Below are 10,084 nucleotides of genomic sequence, written 5' to 3' on the forward strand. Positions count from 1 at the left end.
AATGAATGAATGAATGGTTAGGACTAATTACAGGCATAGACTGCTTTTGCAAAGGCAGGTTTAGATAGGATATTCCTGTGGCCTTGGATTACTTAAATCATTGGGGACTTAGGAAAATGCCCAAATGGAAGTGTGATGATCCAAATGTGAGCTAAAGAACCCAAAGGGCAAACATCGTCTACTCTTCAATTTACCTCTAACCAGACTCCTTCCTGGTGCTTTCAAGGCTGCAAAATGAAGATTCTGCCTGCTCAATGACAGCCCCAAGTGGGAACAGAGGGAGGGATGGAGGGAGGGAGGGAGGGGCGACAGCCTCACTGTAGTAAAGTGGAATGCCATCGCCCTACATGCTAATGCAAACCAGCTGCCGGCCGGCCCCAGCTTGTGATAGAACAGGCGGAATTCTTGGACACTGAGTTATTCTTAGAAGCATGTGCACAGTCCCCTGGCAGGGCTCACTGTGAACCGGCTGTTGCCAGCCCCCTGTCAGGATGCTGTGCCAGCAGACTCAAGAGTGATTGTTCTTGCTTATGAAAAATAACTTTGGGATTTTAATTTCAAATTACCCACAGAGATGGAGCTGGATATGGAGAATATGGTGCTAAGGGCAGACAGGAGAGTGAGACAAAGGACAGGGAGGAGGACAGGGAATGTCACCCATTCATTCAGCAAATACATATTGAGTATCTGCTGTGTGCAGATGCTGGGGTTCTCATCACACTCAGACTTCCATCTGAACTAGATGGACACAGGTGAACAGTCTAGACCCTGAGAGTGAACACTCCCACATGCTTTTAGGTTCCGTTGATCGAGTGCTTTTTGTGTGCGAGGCTCTTTACATCAGGGATCTCACTTAGTCTTCATAGTAGCACTGTGAAGTGAGCAGCATTGCTCTTGTTTTACAGGAAACTGAGTGTTGGAGAAAGAATCTGCCTAAGGCTGTACAGCTATCTAGTGGCAGAGCCAGGATTTGAACCCTGGCCAGCACGCTTCTGCCTTCATGCCTGTGTTGAGCACCAACTGTATGCCAACGTCAAGCTAGACATTGAGATTGTGAAGCCAAATAAAGGGGCTAAATCTTAGCCTTCAAGTCTCTCTATTGCACTGTCTGTGGGAGCGACAGGCATATGACAAGGAATTGTAATAACGGGGTTTGTAAAGCAGGAGATCAGAACTATGGATAAGCTCCACTGGAATGTGGCAGGGTCAGCAATCAAAGAGGAAAGAATAGTTGGGTCTTACATAGGGAAGGTGATGGGAAAAGGGCACTTCAAGCAGAGAAGCAGCATGGGCGATGGTTTGTGGGCCGGCAGGTGCAATGGGCTTAGTGGGGCTGCAGCGCGGGATATACTGAGGAGACAGGAGATGGGATGACTGGAAAGGTGAGCAGGACCTGACTGTGAAGGGCCTCATAGGACAGACCTAGGAGCTGGAACTTTGTCCTGGAGGAACTGAACCCTCCTCTGTCCAATCATTTAGCCACTTGCTCATTCAGCATGTATTTATTGAGCACTCACAGTATGCCAGGCATTCTGCATTTAAATAATTTTAAGCAGGAAACAGGTGCATGAGTTTTACTTCAGAAAAAATTCCTATGTGGAAAGTCATTAAGGGGCCTCCATGGTGGCCCAGGTGAAAGATGATCCAAGAATGACCAGTGATAGCAGCTGGGAGTTTAGAGACATACATATATAAGACATCCACTTGACACACATGGGGATGAACTGAAGCTTATTTCCTCTGCAAAACTCATTGATAAATGCATGCTCTCGTTATGGGGAGTGCCTGCAAATGTAGGTTAGTTTCTAGCAAACCTATATATGTCTGCTCCTGTCAGCAGAATTGCATGTCCATTAAGGAGCATTTGTGTTTGGTTCCAAGTCTATTTATGTCATTCTTAGTTATTAATTACTTAATCTAGTATTAACCCCCAAATAAAATAAACTGTGCAAAAAAAGGGAACTGTTTCTATCAATGCTGAGTTGAAAGCTTTGTAAAGGCAGACTAAGAACTGCTAAAAATTACTATGGAATTGGGTGTGGACGAGACAATGAAAGGATTGGGAAAATCATAAAATTCTAGCAAGATTCTTTACTCAGATTGCTTTACAAGGGTCTTTAAGGTCTTTCTCAACTTCAAAGAAACTGATGCTGGAAATTGTAGATGATGCATTAAAGGGTGTGGTGTATGTAAGAAAGATGACAAGGAGCTGCAGTCAGCAGACCCGTTCTCAAAGAAAAGCCTTGGCTCCACATCAAAAGAGTGGTGAATGAATGTGCATTTATATGTTTTAAGTTAAAATTAAACAGGTTTGAAGTATGTATGTATCATTTTTTAGCTTTAAGTAAAGTTTTTATTGAAGTATAACATAGATCGAAAAAAGTGCACAGATCTAAGATTATAGTGTGATGTGTTTTTGTAAAGTCAACACCCAGCATAACTAGCAACCAGATCAAGAACTAGAACTTTGCCAGCACCCCCAAATCTTTCCTCTTGCCTTATTCCAATCATTACACACCCCCACCTCAAATGTAGCCACTACTCTGACTTTTATCAGCATTAATTACCTTCACCTATTAAATAAAGCAGAATGTTTTTGTTTTTTGCTTGGAGCTTAACTTGTTTTGCTTGGCATTATGTTTGTCAAAGCCATCCCTGTTGTTTAGTGTTGCAATAATTTGCTGAATCTCATTGTTGTATAGTATTGTTTGAGCTATGTGTTGGTACACAGTAAGCGCTCAATAAATGATAGTCGAATAGAGATGCAAGTGAACTTTAGCAAAGTAAAACAACACCTGGACAGCTGTCCACCATCTGAGTTTGAATGGTGCTCTGGAAGTGTTGAATACCCCCGGTTTATCTATCCAGTCTACCCTGAAAAATATATATGTTGTTCCTAGTGACTAGCTATTATGAGTAGTGCTACTATAGACATTTTTATACAGATCTTTTGATGGACACAGGCAGGCATTTCTTCTGAGCATATATCTAAGAGAAAAATTGCCAGGTCCTAAATTGTACATATATTTGGGTTTAATCGATACTGAGGAAGAGTTTTCCAGAATGGTTGTGTCCGTTTCTGCTTCTGCTTGTGGAGTATGAAAGTTCTAATGGCTTCTGCATTCTTGCCAACACTTGATATTATCTATGTTATTGTTTCTAATTTTAGCTGTTCTTGTGGGGGTAAAGTGATATCTAATATTTTTGTTTACTTTTAATAAATGTTTTATTATGGGATAATTTTAGATTTGCAGGAAAGTTGCAAAGATAGTGCAAAGAGTTCCTGTATAGCCATCACTCACTTTTCCCCATTTGTGAACATCTTCCATTACTGTAGCATCTTTGTCAAAGTGAGGAAACTGATATTGGTAGTTTACTGTTAAGTAAACTCCAGGTTTTATTTAGATTTCATCAGTTGTTCCGGTTTTATCCTCTTTCTGTTCTAGGAGCCCTTCTTCCAGGGTACCACATTACATTCGGTTGTCATGCCTCCCTAGTGTCTTCTGGTCTGTGATAGTATCCCAGTCTTTCCTTTGTTTTTTATGACCTTGATAGTCTTGAGAGATACTGGCAAGCCCTCCTCTAGCAAGCCCCCTGTTCTGGGTCTGTTTGATGTTTTTCTTAAGGCCAGAATGGAAGTAAGGTTTTTTGGAAATAATGTCACAGAGGTAAAGTGTTCTTCTCATTACACCAAAATTAAAGAGTACATGACAGCCACATGGCATCATTGATGATGTTAACTCAAAAGTGCTGTTAGTAGATACTTTTTTCTCACTTGGTGAAGGTAGTGTTCCCCCCAGATTTCTCCACTGTGAAGTCACTATTTCTCCTTTTCTCAATCCTATACTTTGGAAGTGAATCACTATGCCTAGACCACTCTTAAGTTGGGAGGAGAGGGAGAATTAAGATCTACCTTTTGGAAGGTGGAATATCTAGGTATATTATTTGGCTTTTTTTCTGCAAGGAAGATTTGTTTAATCTCATTCATTCATATCCGTAAGAACTCACATTAATTAATATTAATTAACATGAATTAATTATAATCTTTGGGTTATAATCTAATACTACATTATTTATTTGTTGTTCACATTTTTTCATCTCTGGCAATTGGGAGCTCTTTCAGGGTGACTCCGATGTTCCTTTAGAGAGCCATCCCCACAATCCTTTTGCTTTTAAAGTACTTTCTTACTTTCTGGTACTACAAGATACTCCAGGTTTATATTACATTTTCCCTGCCCCAGGCTCACCCATTTCTTTAAGAAGCCCTGATTTCTTTTATTGGAGAATAGGATTTAGAAATCAAGATCTCAGTGCGTGGTGTCTCATTGTGGCTTTCATTTGCATTTCCCATGAAGAGGGTCACCTTTACAAATGTTTATTGGGCATCTGGATATTTCTGTTAGCAAAGTGTTTATTCAAGTCGTTTGCCTTTTTTTTTTTTTTTTTTTTTGAGACAGAGTCTTGCTCTGTCGCCCAGGCTGGAGTGCGGTGGTGCGATCTCCGCTCACTGCAAGCTCCCCCGAACTGCCTCAGCCTCCTGAGTAGCTGGGACTACAGGCGCCCGCCACCTCGCCCGGCTAGTTTTTTGTGTTTTTTAGTAGAGACGGGGTTTCACCGTGTTAGCCAGGATGGTCTTGATCTCCTGACCTCGTGATCCGCCTGTCTCGGCCTCCCAAAGTGCTGGGATCACAGGCTTAAGCCACTGCGCCCGGCCTGCCTTTTTTTTTTTTTTTTTTTTTTTTTTTTACTAGAATGCCTATATTGTTTTCTTATTAATTCAGACATTATTTCCTTTTTTATATATTCTGGATTTTAGTTCCTTCATTAAATATAGGCATTATAAATATCTTCTTCCACTCTGTGGCTTGTCTTTTCATTCTATTACTAGTGTCTTTGGAAAGGACATTCTTCATATTATCATGGTACAATTAGTCACTTTTTCCTTTTATGGTTCTGTTTATAATTATTAGAATGTTTTCCTATGTTATCTTATAAAAGTTGTATTGTTTTATGTTTAGATATAAAATAGACATGGAATTGATTATTGTGTGTAGCGTAGGGAGGGGTTAAGATGAGGTTTTCTTTCCATATCCAACTGACTGCTCCCTTTTATTGAAAAGACCATCCCATCTTCACTGCAGGTATTTTCATCTTTGTTTCTGAACTCTGTTCAGTTCTTTAGGTCTATTTGTCTATCCTCTCACCAGTACTACACTGTTTTAATTGCTGTAGTTTTATAGTAAGTTTTAATATCTGGTAGTATAAATTCTCAGTTTTTAAAGTTCTTCAATATTATTTTGGCCATCCTTGGTACTTCTCATTTTTATATAAATGTTAAAACAGCAGGTGAATTTTCTCTGGCACACACAAACACACACACACACACACATACATGCACTCTACCTAGTAGGAATTTTATTGAGATTCCATTGAATTTATAGATCAATTTGGGGAGAATGGACACCTTTAAATGATCAAGTCTTCTTCTCCATGAAAATATAGCAAATTCCTCCACTTATTCAGGCCTTTTAAAATTTCTCCCAAGAATGCTTTTCAGTTTTTAGGATAAAAGTCTTATTTATATTTTGTTTTCGTTTTAAGTGTTGACATTTTGATGTTATTTTTTGAGGTAGCTTTACATTTTTCACTTGTAATTGTTTATTGACAGTGTATTTAAAATATTATTTAAAAATATATTGATGTTAGCTTCCCGTTTTTTTTTTTTTTTTTTTTTTTTTTTTTTTTTTTTTTTTTGTGAGAGGGAGTCTCGCTCTGTCACCCAGGCTGGAGTGCAGTTGCATGATCTCGGCTCACTGAAATCTCCACCTCCTGGGTTCAAGCGATTCTCCTGCCTCAGACTCCTGAGGAGCTGGGATTATAGGCACAGGCCACTATACCCGGCTAATTTTTGTGTTTTTAGTAGAGATGGGGTTTCACCATTTTGGTCAGGCTGGTCTCAAACTCCTGACCTTGTGATCTGCCCCCCTCAGCCTCCCAAAGTGCTGGGATTTCAGGAGTGAGCCACCGTGCCTGACAGCTTCCCTTCTTAATTTAATTATTTGTCTGTAGAATATTTTGGCTTTTCTATGTACACAGTTATGTTATCTGTCAATAAGGGCAACATTTTTCCTCTTTTTCAAGCTATCTACCTTTTAATTATTTTTTTCTTTTCTTATTACACTGGTTATGACCAGTGCAATTTTGACTAAAGTGCTGTTAGTAGATACTTTTGTCTCATTTCCAATCTCAGATGAAAAGCTATCAACATTCCATTATTAAGTATTAATGTTTTCTATAGCATACACACACACACACACACACACACACACACACACACACACTCTTACAGATTTTAAAACTTCTATTCTAGGCCTACTTTGCTATTGTTTTTAAAAATCATGAATGGATGTTGGCTTTATAAATGCTTTTGAACTTATTGAATCGATCTTATGATTTTGCTCCTATATTGTATTAATGTGGTGAATTATATTGATTGATTAATTTTGAATGTAAAATGCAATTCTGCATTACTGAAATAAACCTAACTTGGTTGTCATATATTATTCTTTTTATATATGGTTAGATAATGTTTGCTTATAATGTTTTCTTGTAGGTTTATGAGAGACATGACTAATAATTTTCAATTCTTATGTTCTCATCAGACTTTGTTTTCAAAGCAATGCTGGACATTATAGATAAATTGGGAAGTTTTGGGGTATTTTTTCTTACTTTCATTTAGAAGAAATTGTTTAAGATTAGTGCTATTTCATCTTCAGATATTTAGAAGATTTCACCTGTGAAGCCATCTGGACCTGAAAATTTCTTTGTAGAGGCATTTAATTACAAATTCAAATTTTAAATTAGAGGACTATTTCTTTTTTTAAAAATCCTGTGCCAGTTTTACAAAGTTTTGCTTCCTCTCTTCTTTTCTCCTTTTCTTTTTAAAAGGAATTTCTCCATTTCTTCTAAATTTTCAGGAAAAATTCTAGGATTCTTTGATGTTCCTAAAAATACATGATTAAGCCAAAATGTGGTAAAGAGGTCAAGATCAAAGCGTAGTGTTCAGGTCCTCTCTGGCCCAGTGGTTAAAAATGTGAACTCTGGTACTTTTCTACTCTTTAGTCTTTTTAAAGATAAATTTTAAATGCAAACAAACAAACAAACAACCAAACAAAAAACCTTGTTTATTCAGCTGCAGCATTAGAACTCTAAACAGTCACCAGACGAAGAATTCCAAGGTGAGAGTTTTCAGCACATTTCTGCTTGGTCTCTTATCCTTCTGCTCTGAGGGGAAAAGAGGGCTGTGCTCACTTCTCTATGCCTCTCTTCTCTCGGGAATCTTGTTCCCTCAATTCCTGGCTGCCCTGAAAGCTCTGGACTATAATTTTTATGTCCAAGATTGTTGCAGTTTTTGCTGACATCTTGGCTCTTAACTGTTGTCCTCTATCTGGATTCTTTGCAAATGCCACTAGAGGAAAATGGCTCACTTCTGTGGTTCTCTTCTCTCCAGGATCTTGGCTTCTTAAGTACTGGATGCTTTAGCAACTCTCTGATGCCTTCAAATAGGCATATTTTTGTATTTTAGTTGGCTTTTCTACTTTTTTCTTGGCAAAAACATTGGTCCACTGTAAGTTACTCAAAATAGGTAGAAGTAGATATCTGAATATATCTTTTTTATTAATTTCTCACTTGAACTGAATTTTTGAATTAGCCCATTGACTAAGAGTCTTGGTTGACAAGAAATAAGACATCTGCTACCATGATGATGATATTAATAGTAAGTAGCAGCTAAACATCCATTGATAAGTCATGAGGTACCAGATTCTCTGTTAAATTATTTATATGTATTATTTCATTTATCCTCCTAAGAACCCTGGAGGTGGGTACTACTATTTTCATTCTTTAGATGAGAAACTGAATTCATAGTAACTGGCTCATATTCACAGGGCTAATTAATGACCATAGTAAAATACGAGACAAGGCTGCCTGATACCAGAGGCCACACACATAATATTCATAAGGTATTTAGAATGCATTTATCCTTGTAGTTGATGTCACTGGGCTAGAAGAAGAAGGAGGGCTAATACTGTTGACAGGGGAAACTCTTTGGAGATTTAGTATGGGATGCAGGACCGCCAGACTAGCGAAGGGGTAGACTCCCGCCATACAGGAGATTGACCTCTTGCCTAGATAGAAGAGAGATGTTATTTATAGTTCATAAATATAATACATTCTAAATCTGGAAGTCAGTTTTTTTATTTTTGTGTTTTTAAAAAAGGGCTGCATCTTACAATAGATGTCAAAAGAAAACTCATCAGCTGCCTAGCACCAGAGTCAACTGCAGCAAAGTTGTCATGGCCAGCACATGTGCAAACTTCCTCTTTGCATCTGATGGCCATTTCAGTTGATTTATTTGATTTGGTAGCACCTTACAGGGTTGATTATAACTTAATGCTGCCCCTACATAATGCTTCTTTTAAAAAGTTACACTAGGATTTAGCACTGAAATAAGAACTTGAGTTCATTGGTTTTCCATCCTAAAGGAAATGCCATTAATGCAGTTGGAACTGTCAATTTATTTTGGAATACAGTGTAGACTTTTTGAAGCCAACAGTAGCTAATGTGACTGATTTCTGCATCATGAAGGACATCAAGCACCCAACATCTAAATGTCAAATCTTCTGGCTGACTTTCAAGAGAAGCTATTTAACTGCCAGGAATGTATAATTCAATAAAGGGAAAAACAGAACAATGAATTTAACCAAGTCGGAAATTCAAACGAGCTCCAGCATTCTTCAATGTGCCTGGAAATAACGCTGTTAGGCAAAAGGTTCCAAAAGGGTCAAAATCAATGATTTGATCCTGAGAAGAACTATAGCCTATTTGTTCAAATGCAGATTTAGCACCATGCTGCTTGGGTTTAAACCTTTGCTCTGATGCTCAATAGCTTGGGAATCTTGGGCACCCCTCTCTACCTCAAATGTCCTCATGTGTACATGGGGATAACAATAATGTCTACCTAATGGAGGTTTCATGAGGATTCAATGAGTCAGTACAGGTAAACACTAAGAAATACTTGGCAAAGGATGAATGCTCAATAAAGGTTAGATATCAGGACAAGCAGCAAACCACTTTCAATATTATGCCTAATGTTTTGTCGATGGCCTATATTAGTTTGTTCTCATATTGCTATAAATAAATCCATGAGCCTGGATAATTTATAAAGAAAAGTTTAATTGACTTCTGGTTCTGCAGGCTGTACAGGAAGCATGATGCTGGCATCTGCTCAGCCTCTGGGGAGGCCTCAGGAAACTTACAATCATGGCAGAAGGTGATGGGGGAGCAGGCATATCACATGGCCAGAGTAGGAGAAAGAGAGAGAGAGAGACAGAGACAGAGAGAGAGATGCCACACACTTTTAAATGACCAGGTCTCATGATAATTCACTCACTATTGTGAGGGTAGTACCAATGGGATGATACTAAACCATTCATGAGAAGACTGCTCCTATGATCCAGTCATCTCCTCACCAGGCCCCACCACCAACATTGGGAATTACATTTCAACATGAGATTTGGGTGAGGACAGCATCCAAACTATATCACTGTCCATGGCCAAAAGTGATAAAATAATTTTAGATTCTGAATTTAAAGATGCTTTAGGGGTTAATGTTAAACATGGTATTGATGAAACAAGGTGTATTTAAGCATATGAATAAATGAGTGCTATTTTTAGCCACTGAAGGTTTTATTTGTTGCTACTGTTTTCTATTTACATTTAATGCAGTGGGTCTTTTTTCTCACCAGAATTGGTGTTAAATTACATTTGTAAAAACTGAACTCTGTAAAGCCTTTTCCCTCAGCAGCCCTGTAGTCTATGCCTGGGATATTGCAGTTGACTCGTAACTGGTTTCCTCATGTATTGCTTTGGTTTTTTTGCAATTGTAACCATACACAAGTGACAAAGTGACAGATATCTTGCAGACTGAATTATGTTGCTCTCTGCTGAAAAGTCTCTAAAAGTTCCCCACTCTTCTCAGAATAAGACCCCAAATTCATAACATGGTCTGACTCTTCCCTGTTGT

Source organism: Chlorocebus sabaeus, chromosome 11 (genome assembly GCF_047675955.1).
Source record: "Chlorocebus sabaeus isolate Y175 chromosome 11, mChlSab1.0.hap1, whole genome shotgun sequence".
Classification (NCBI taxonomy): domain Eukaryota; kingdom Metazoa; phylum Chordata; class Mammalia; order Primates; family Cercopithecidae; genus Chlorocebus; species Chlorocebus sabaeus.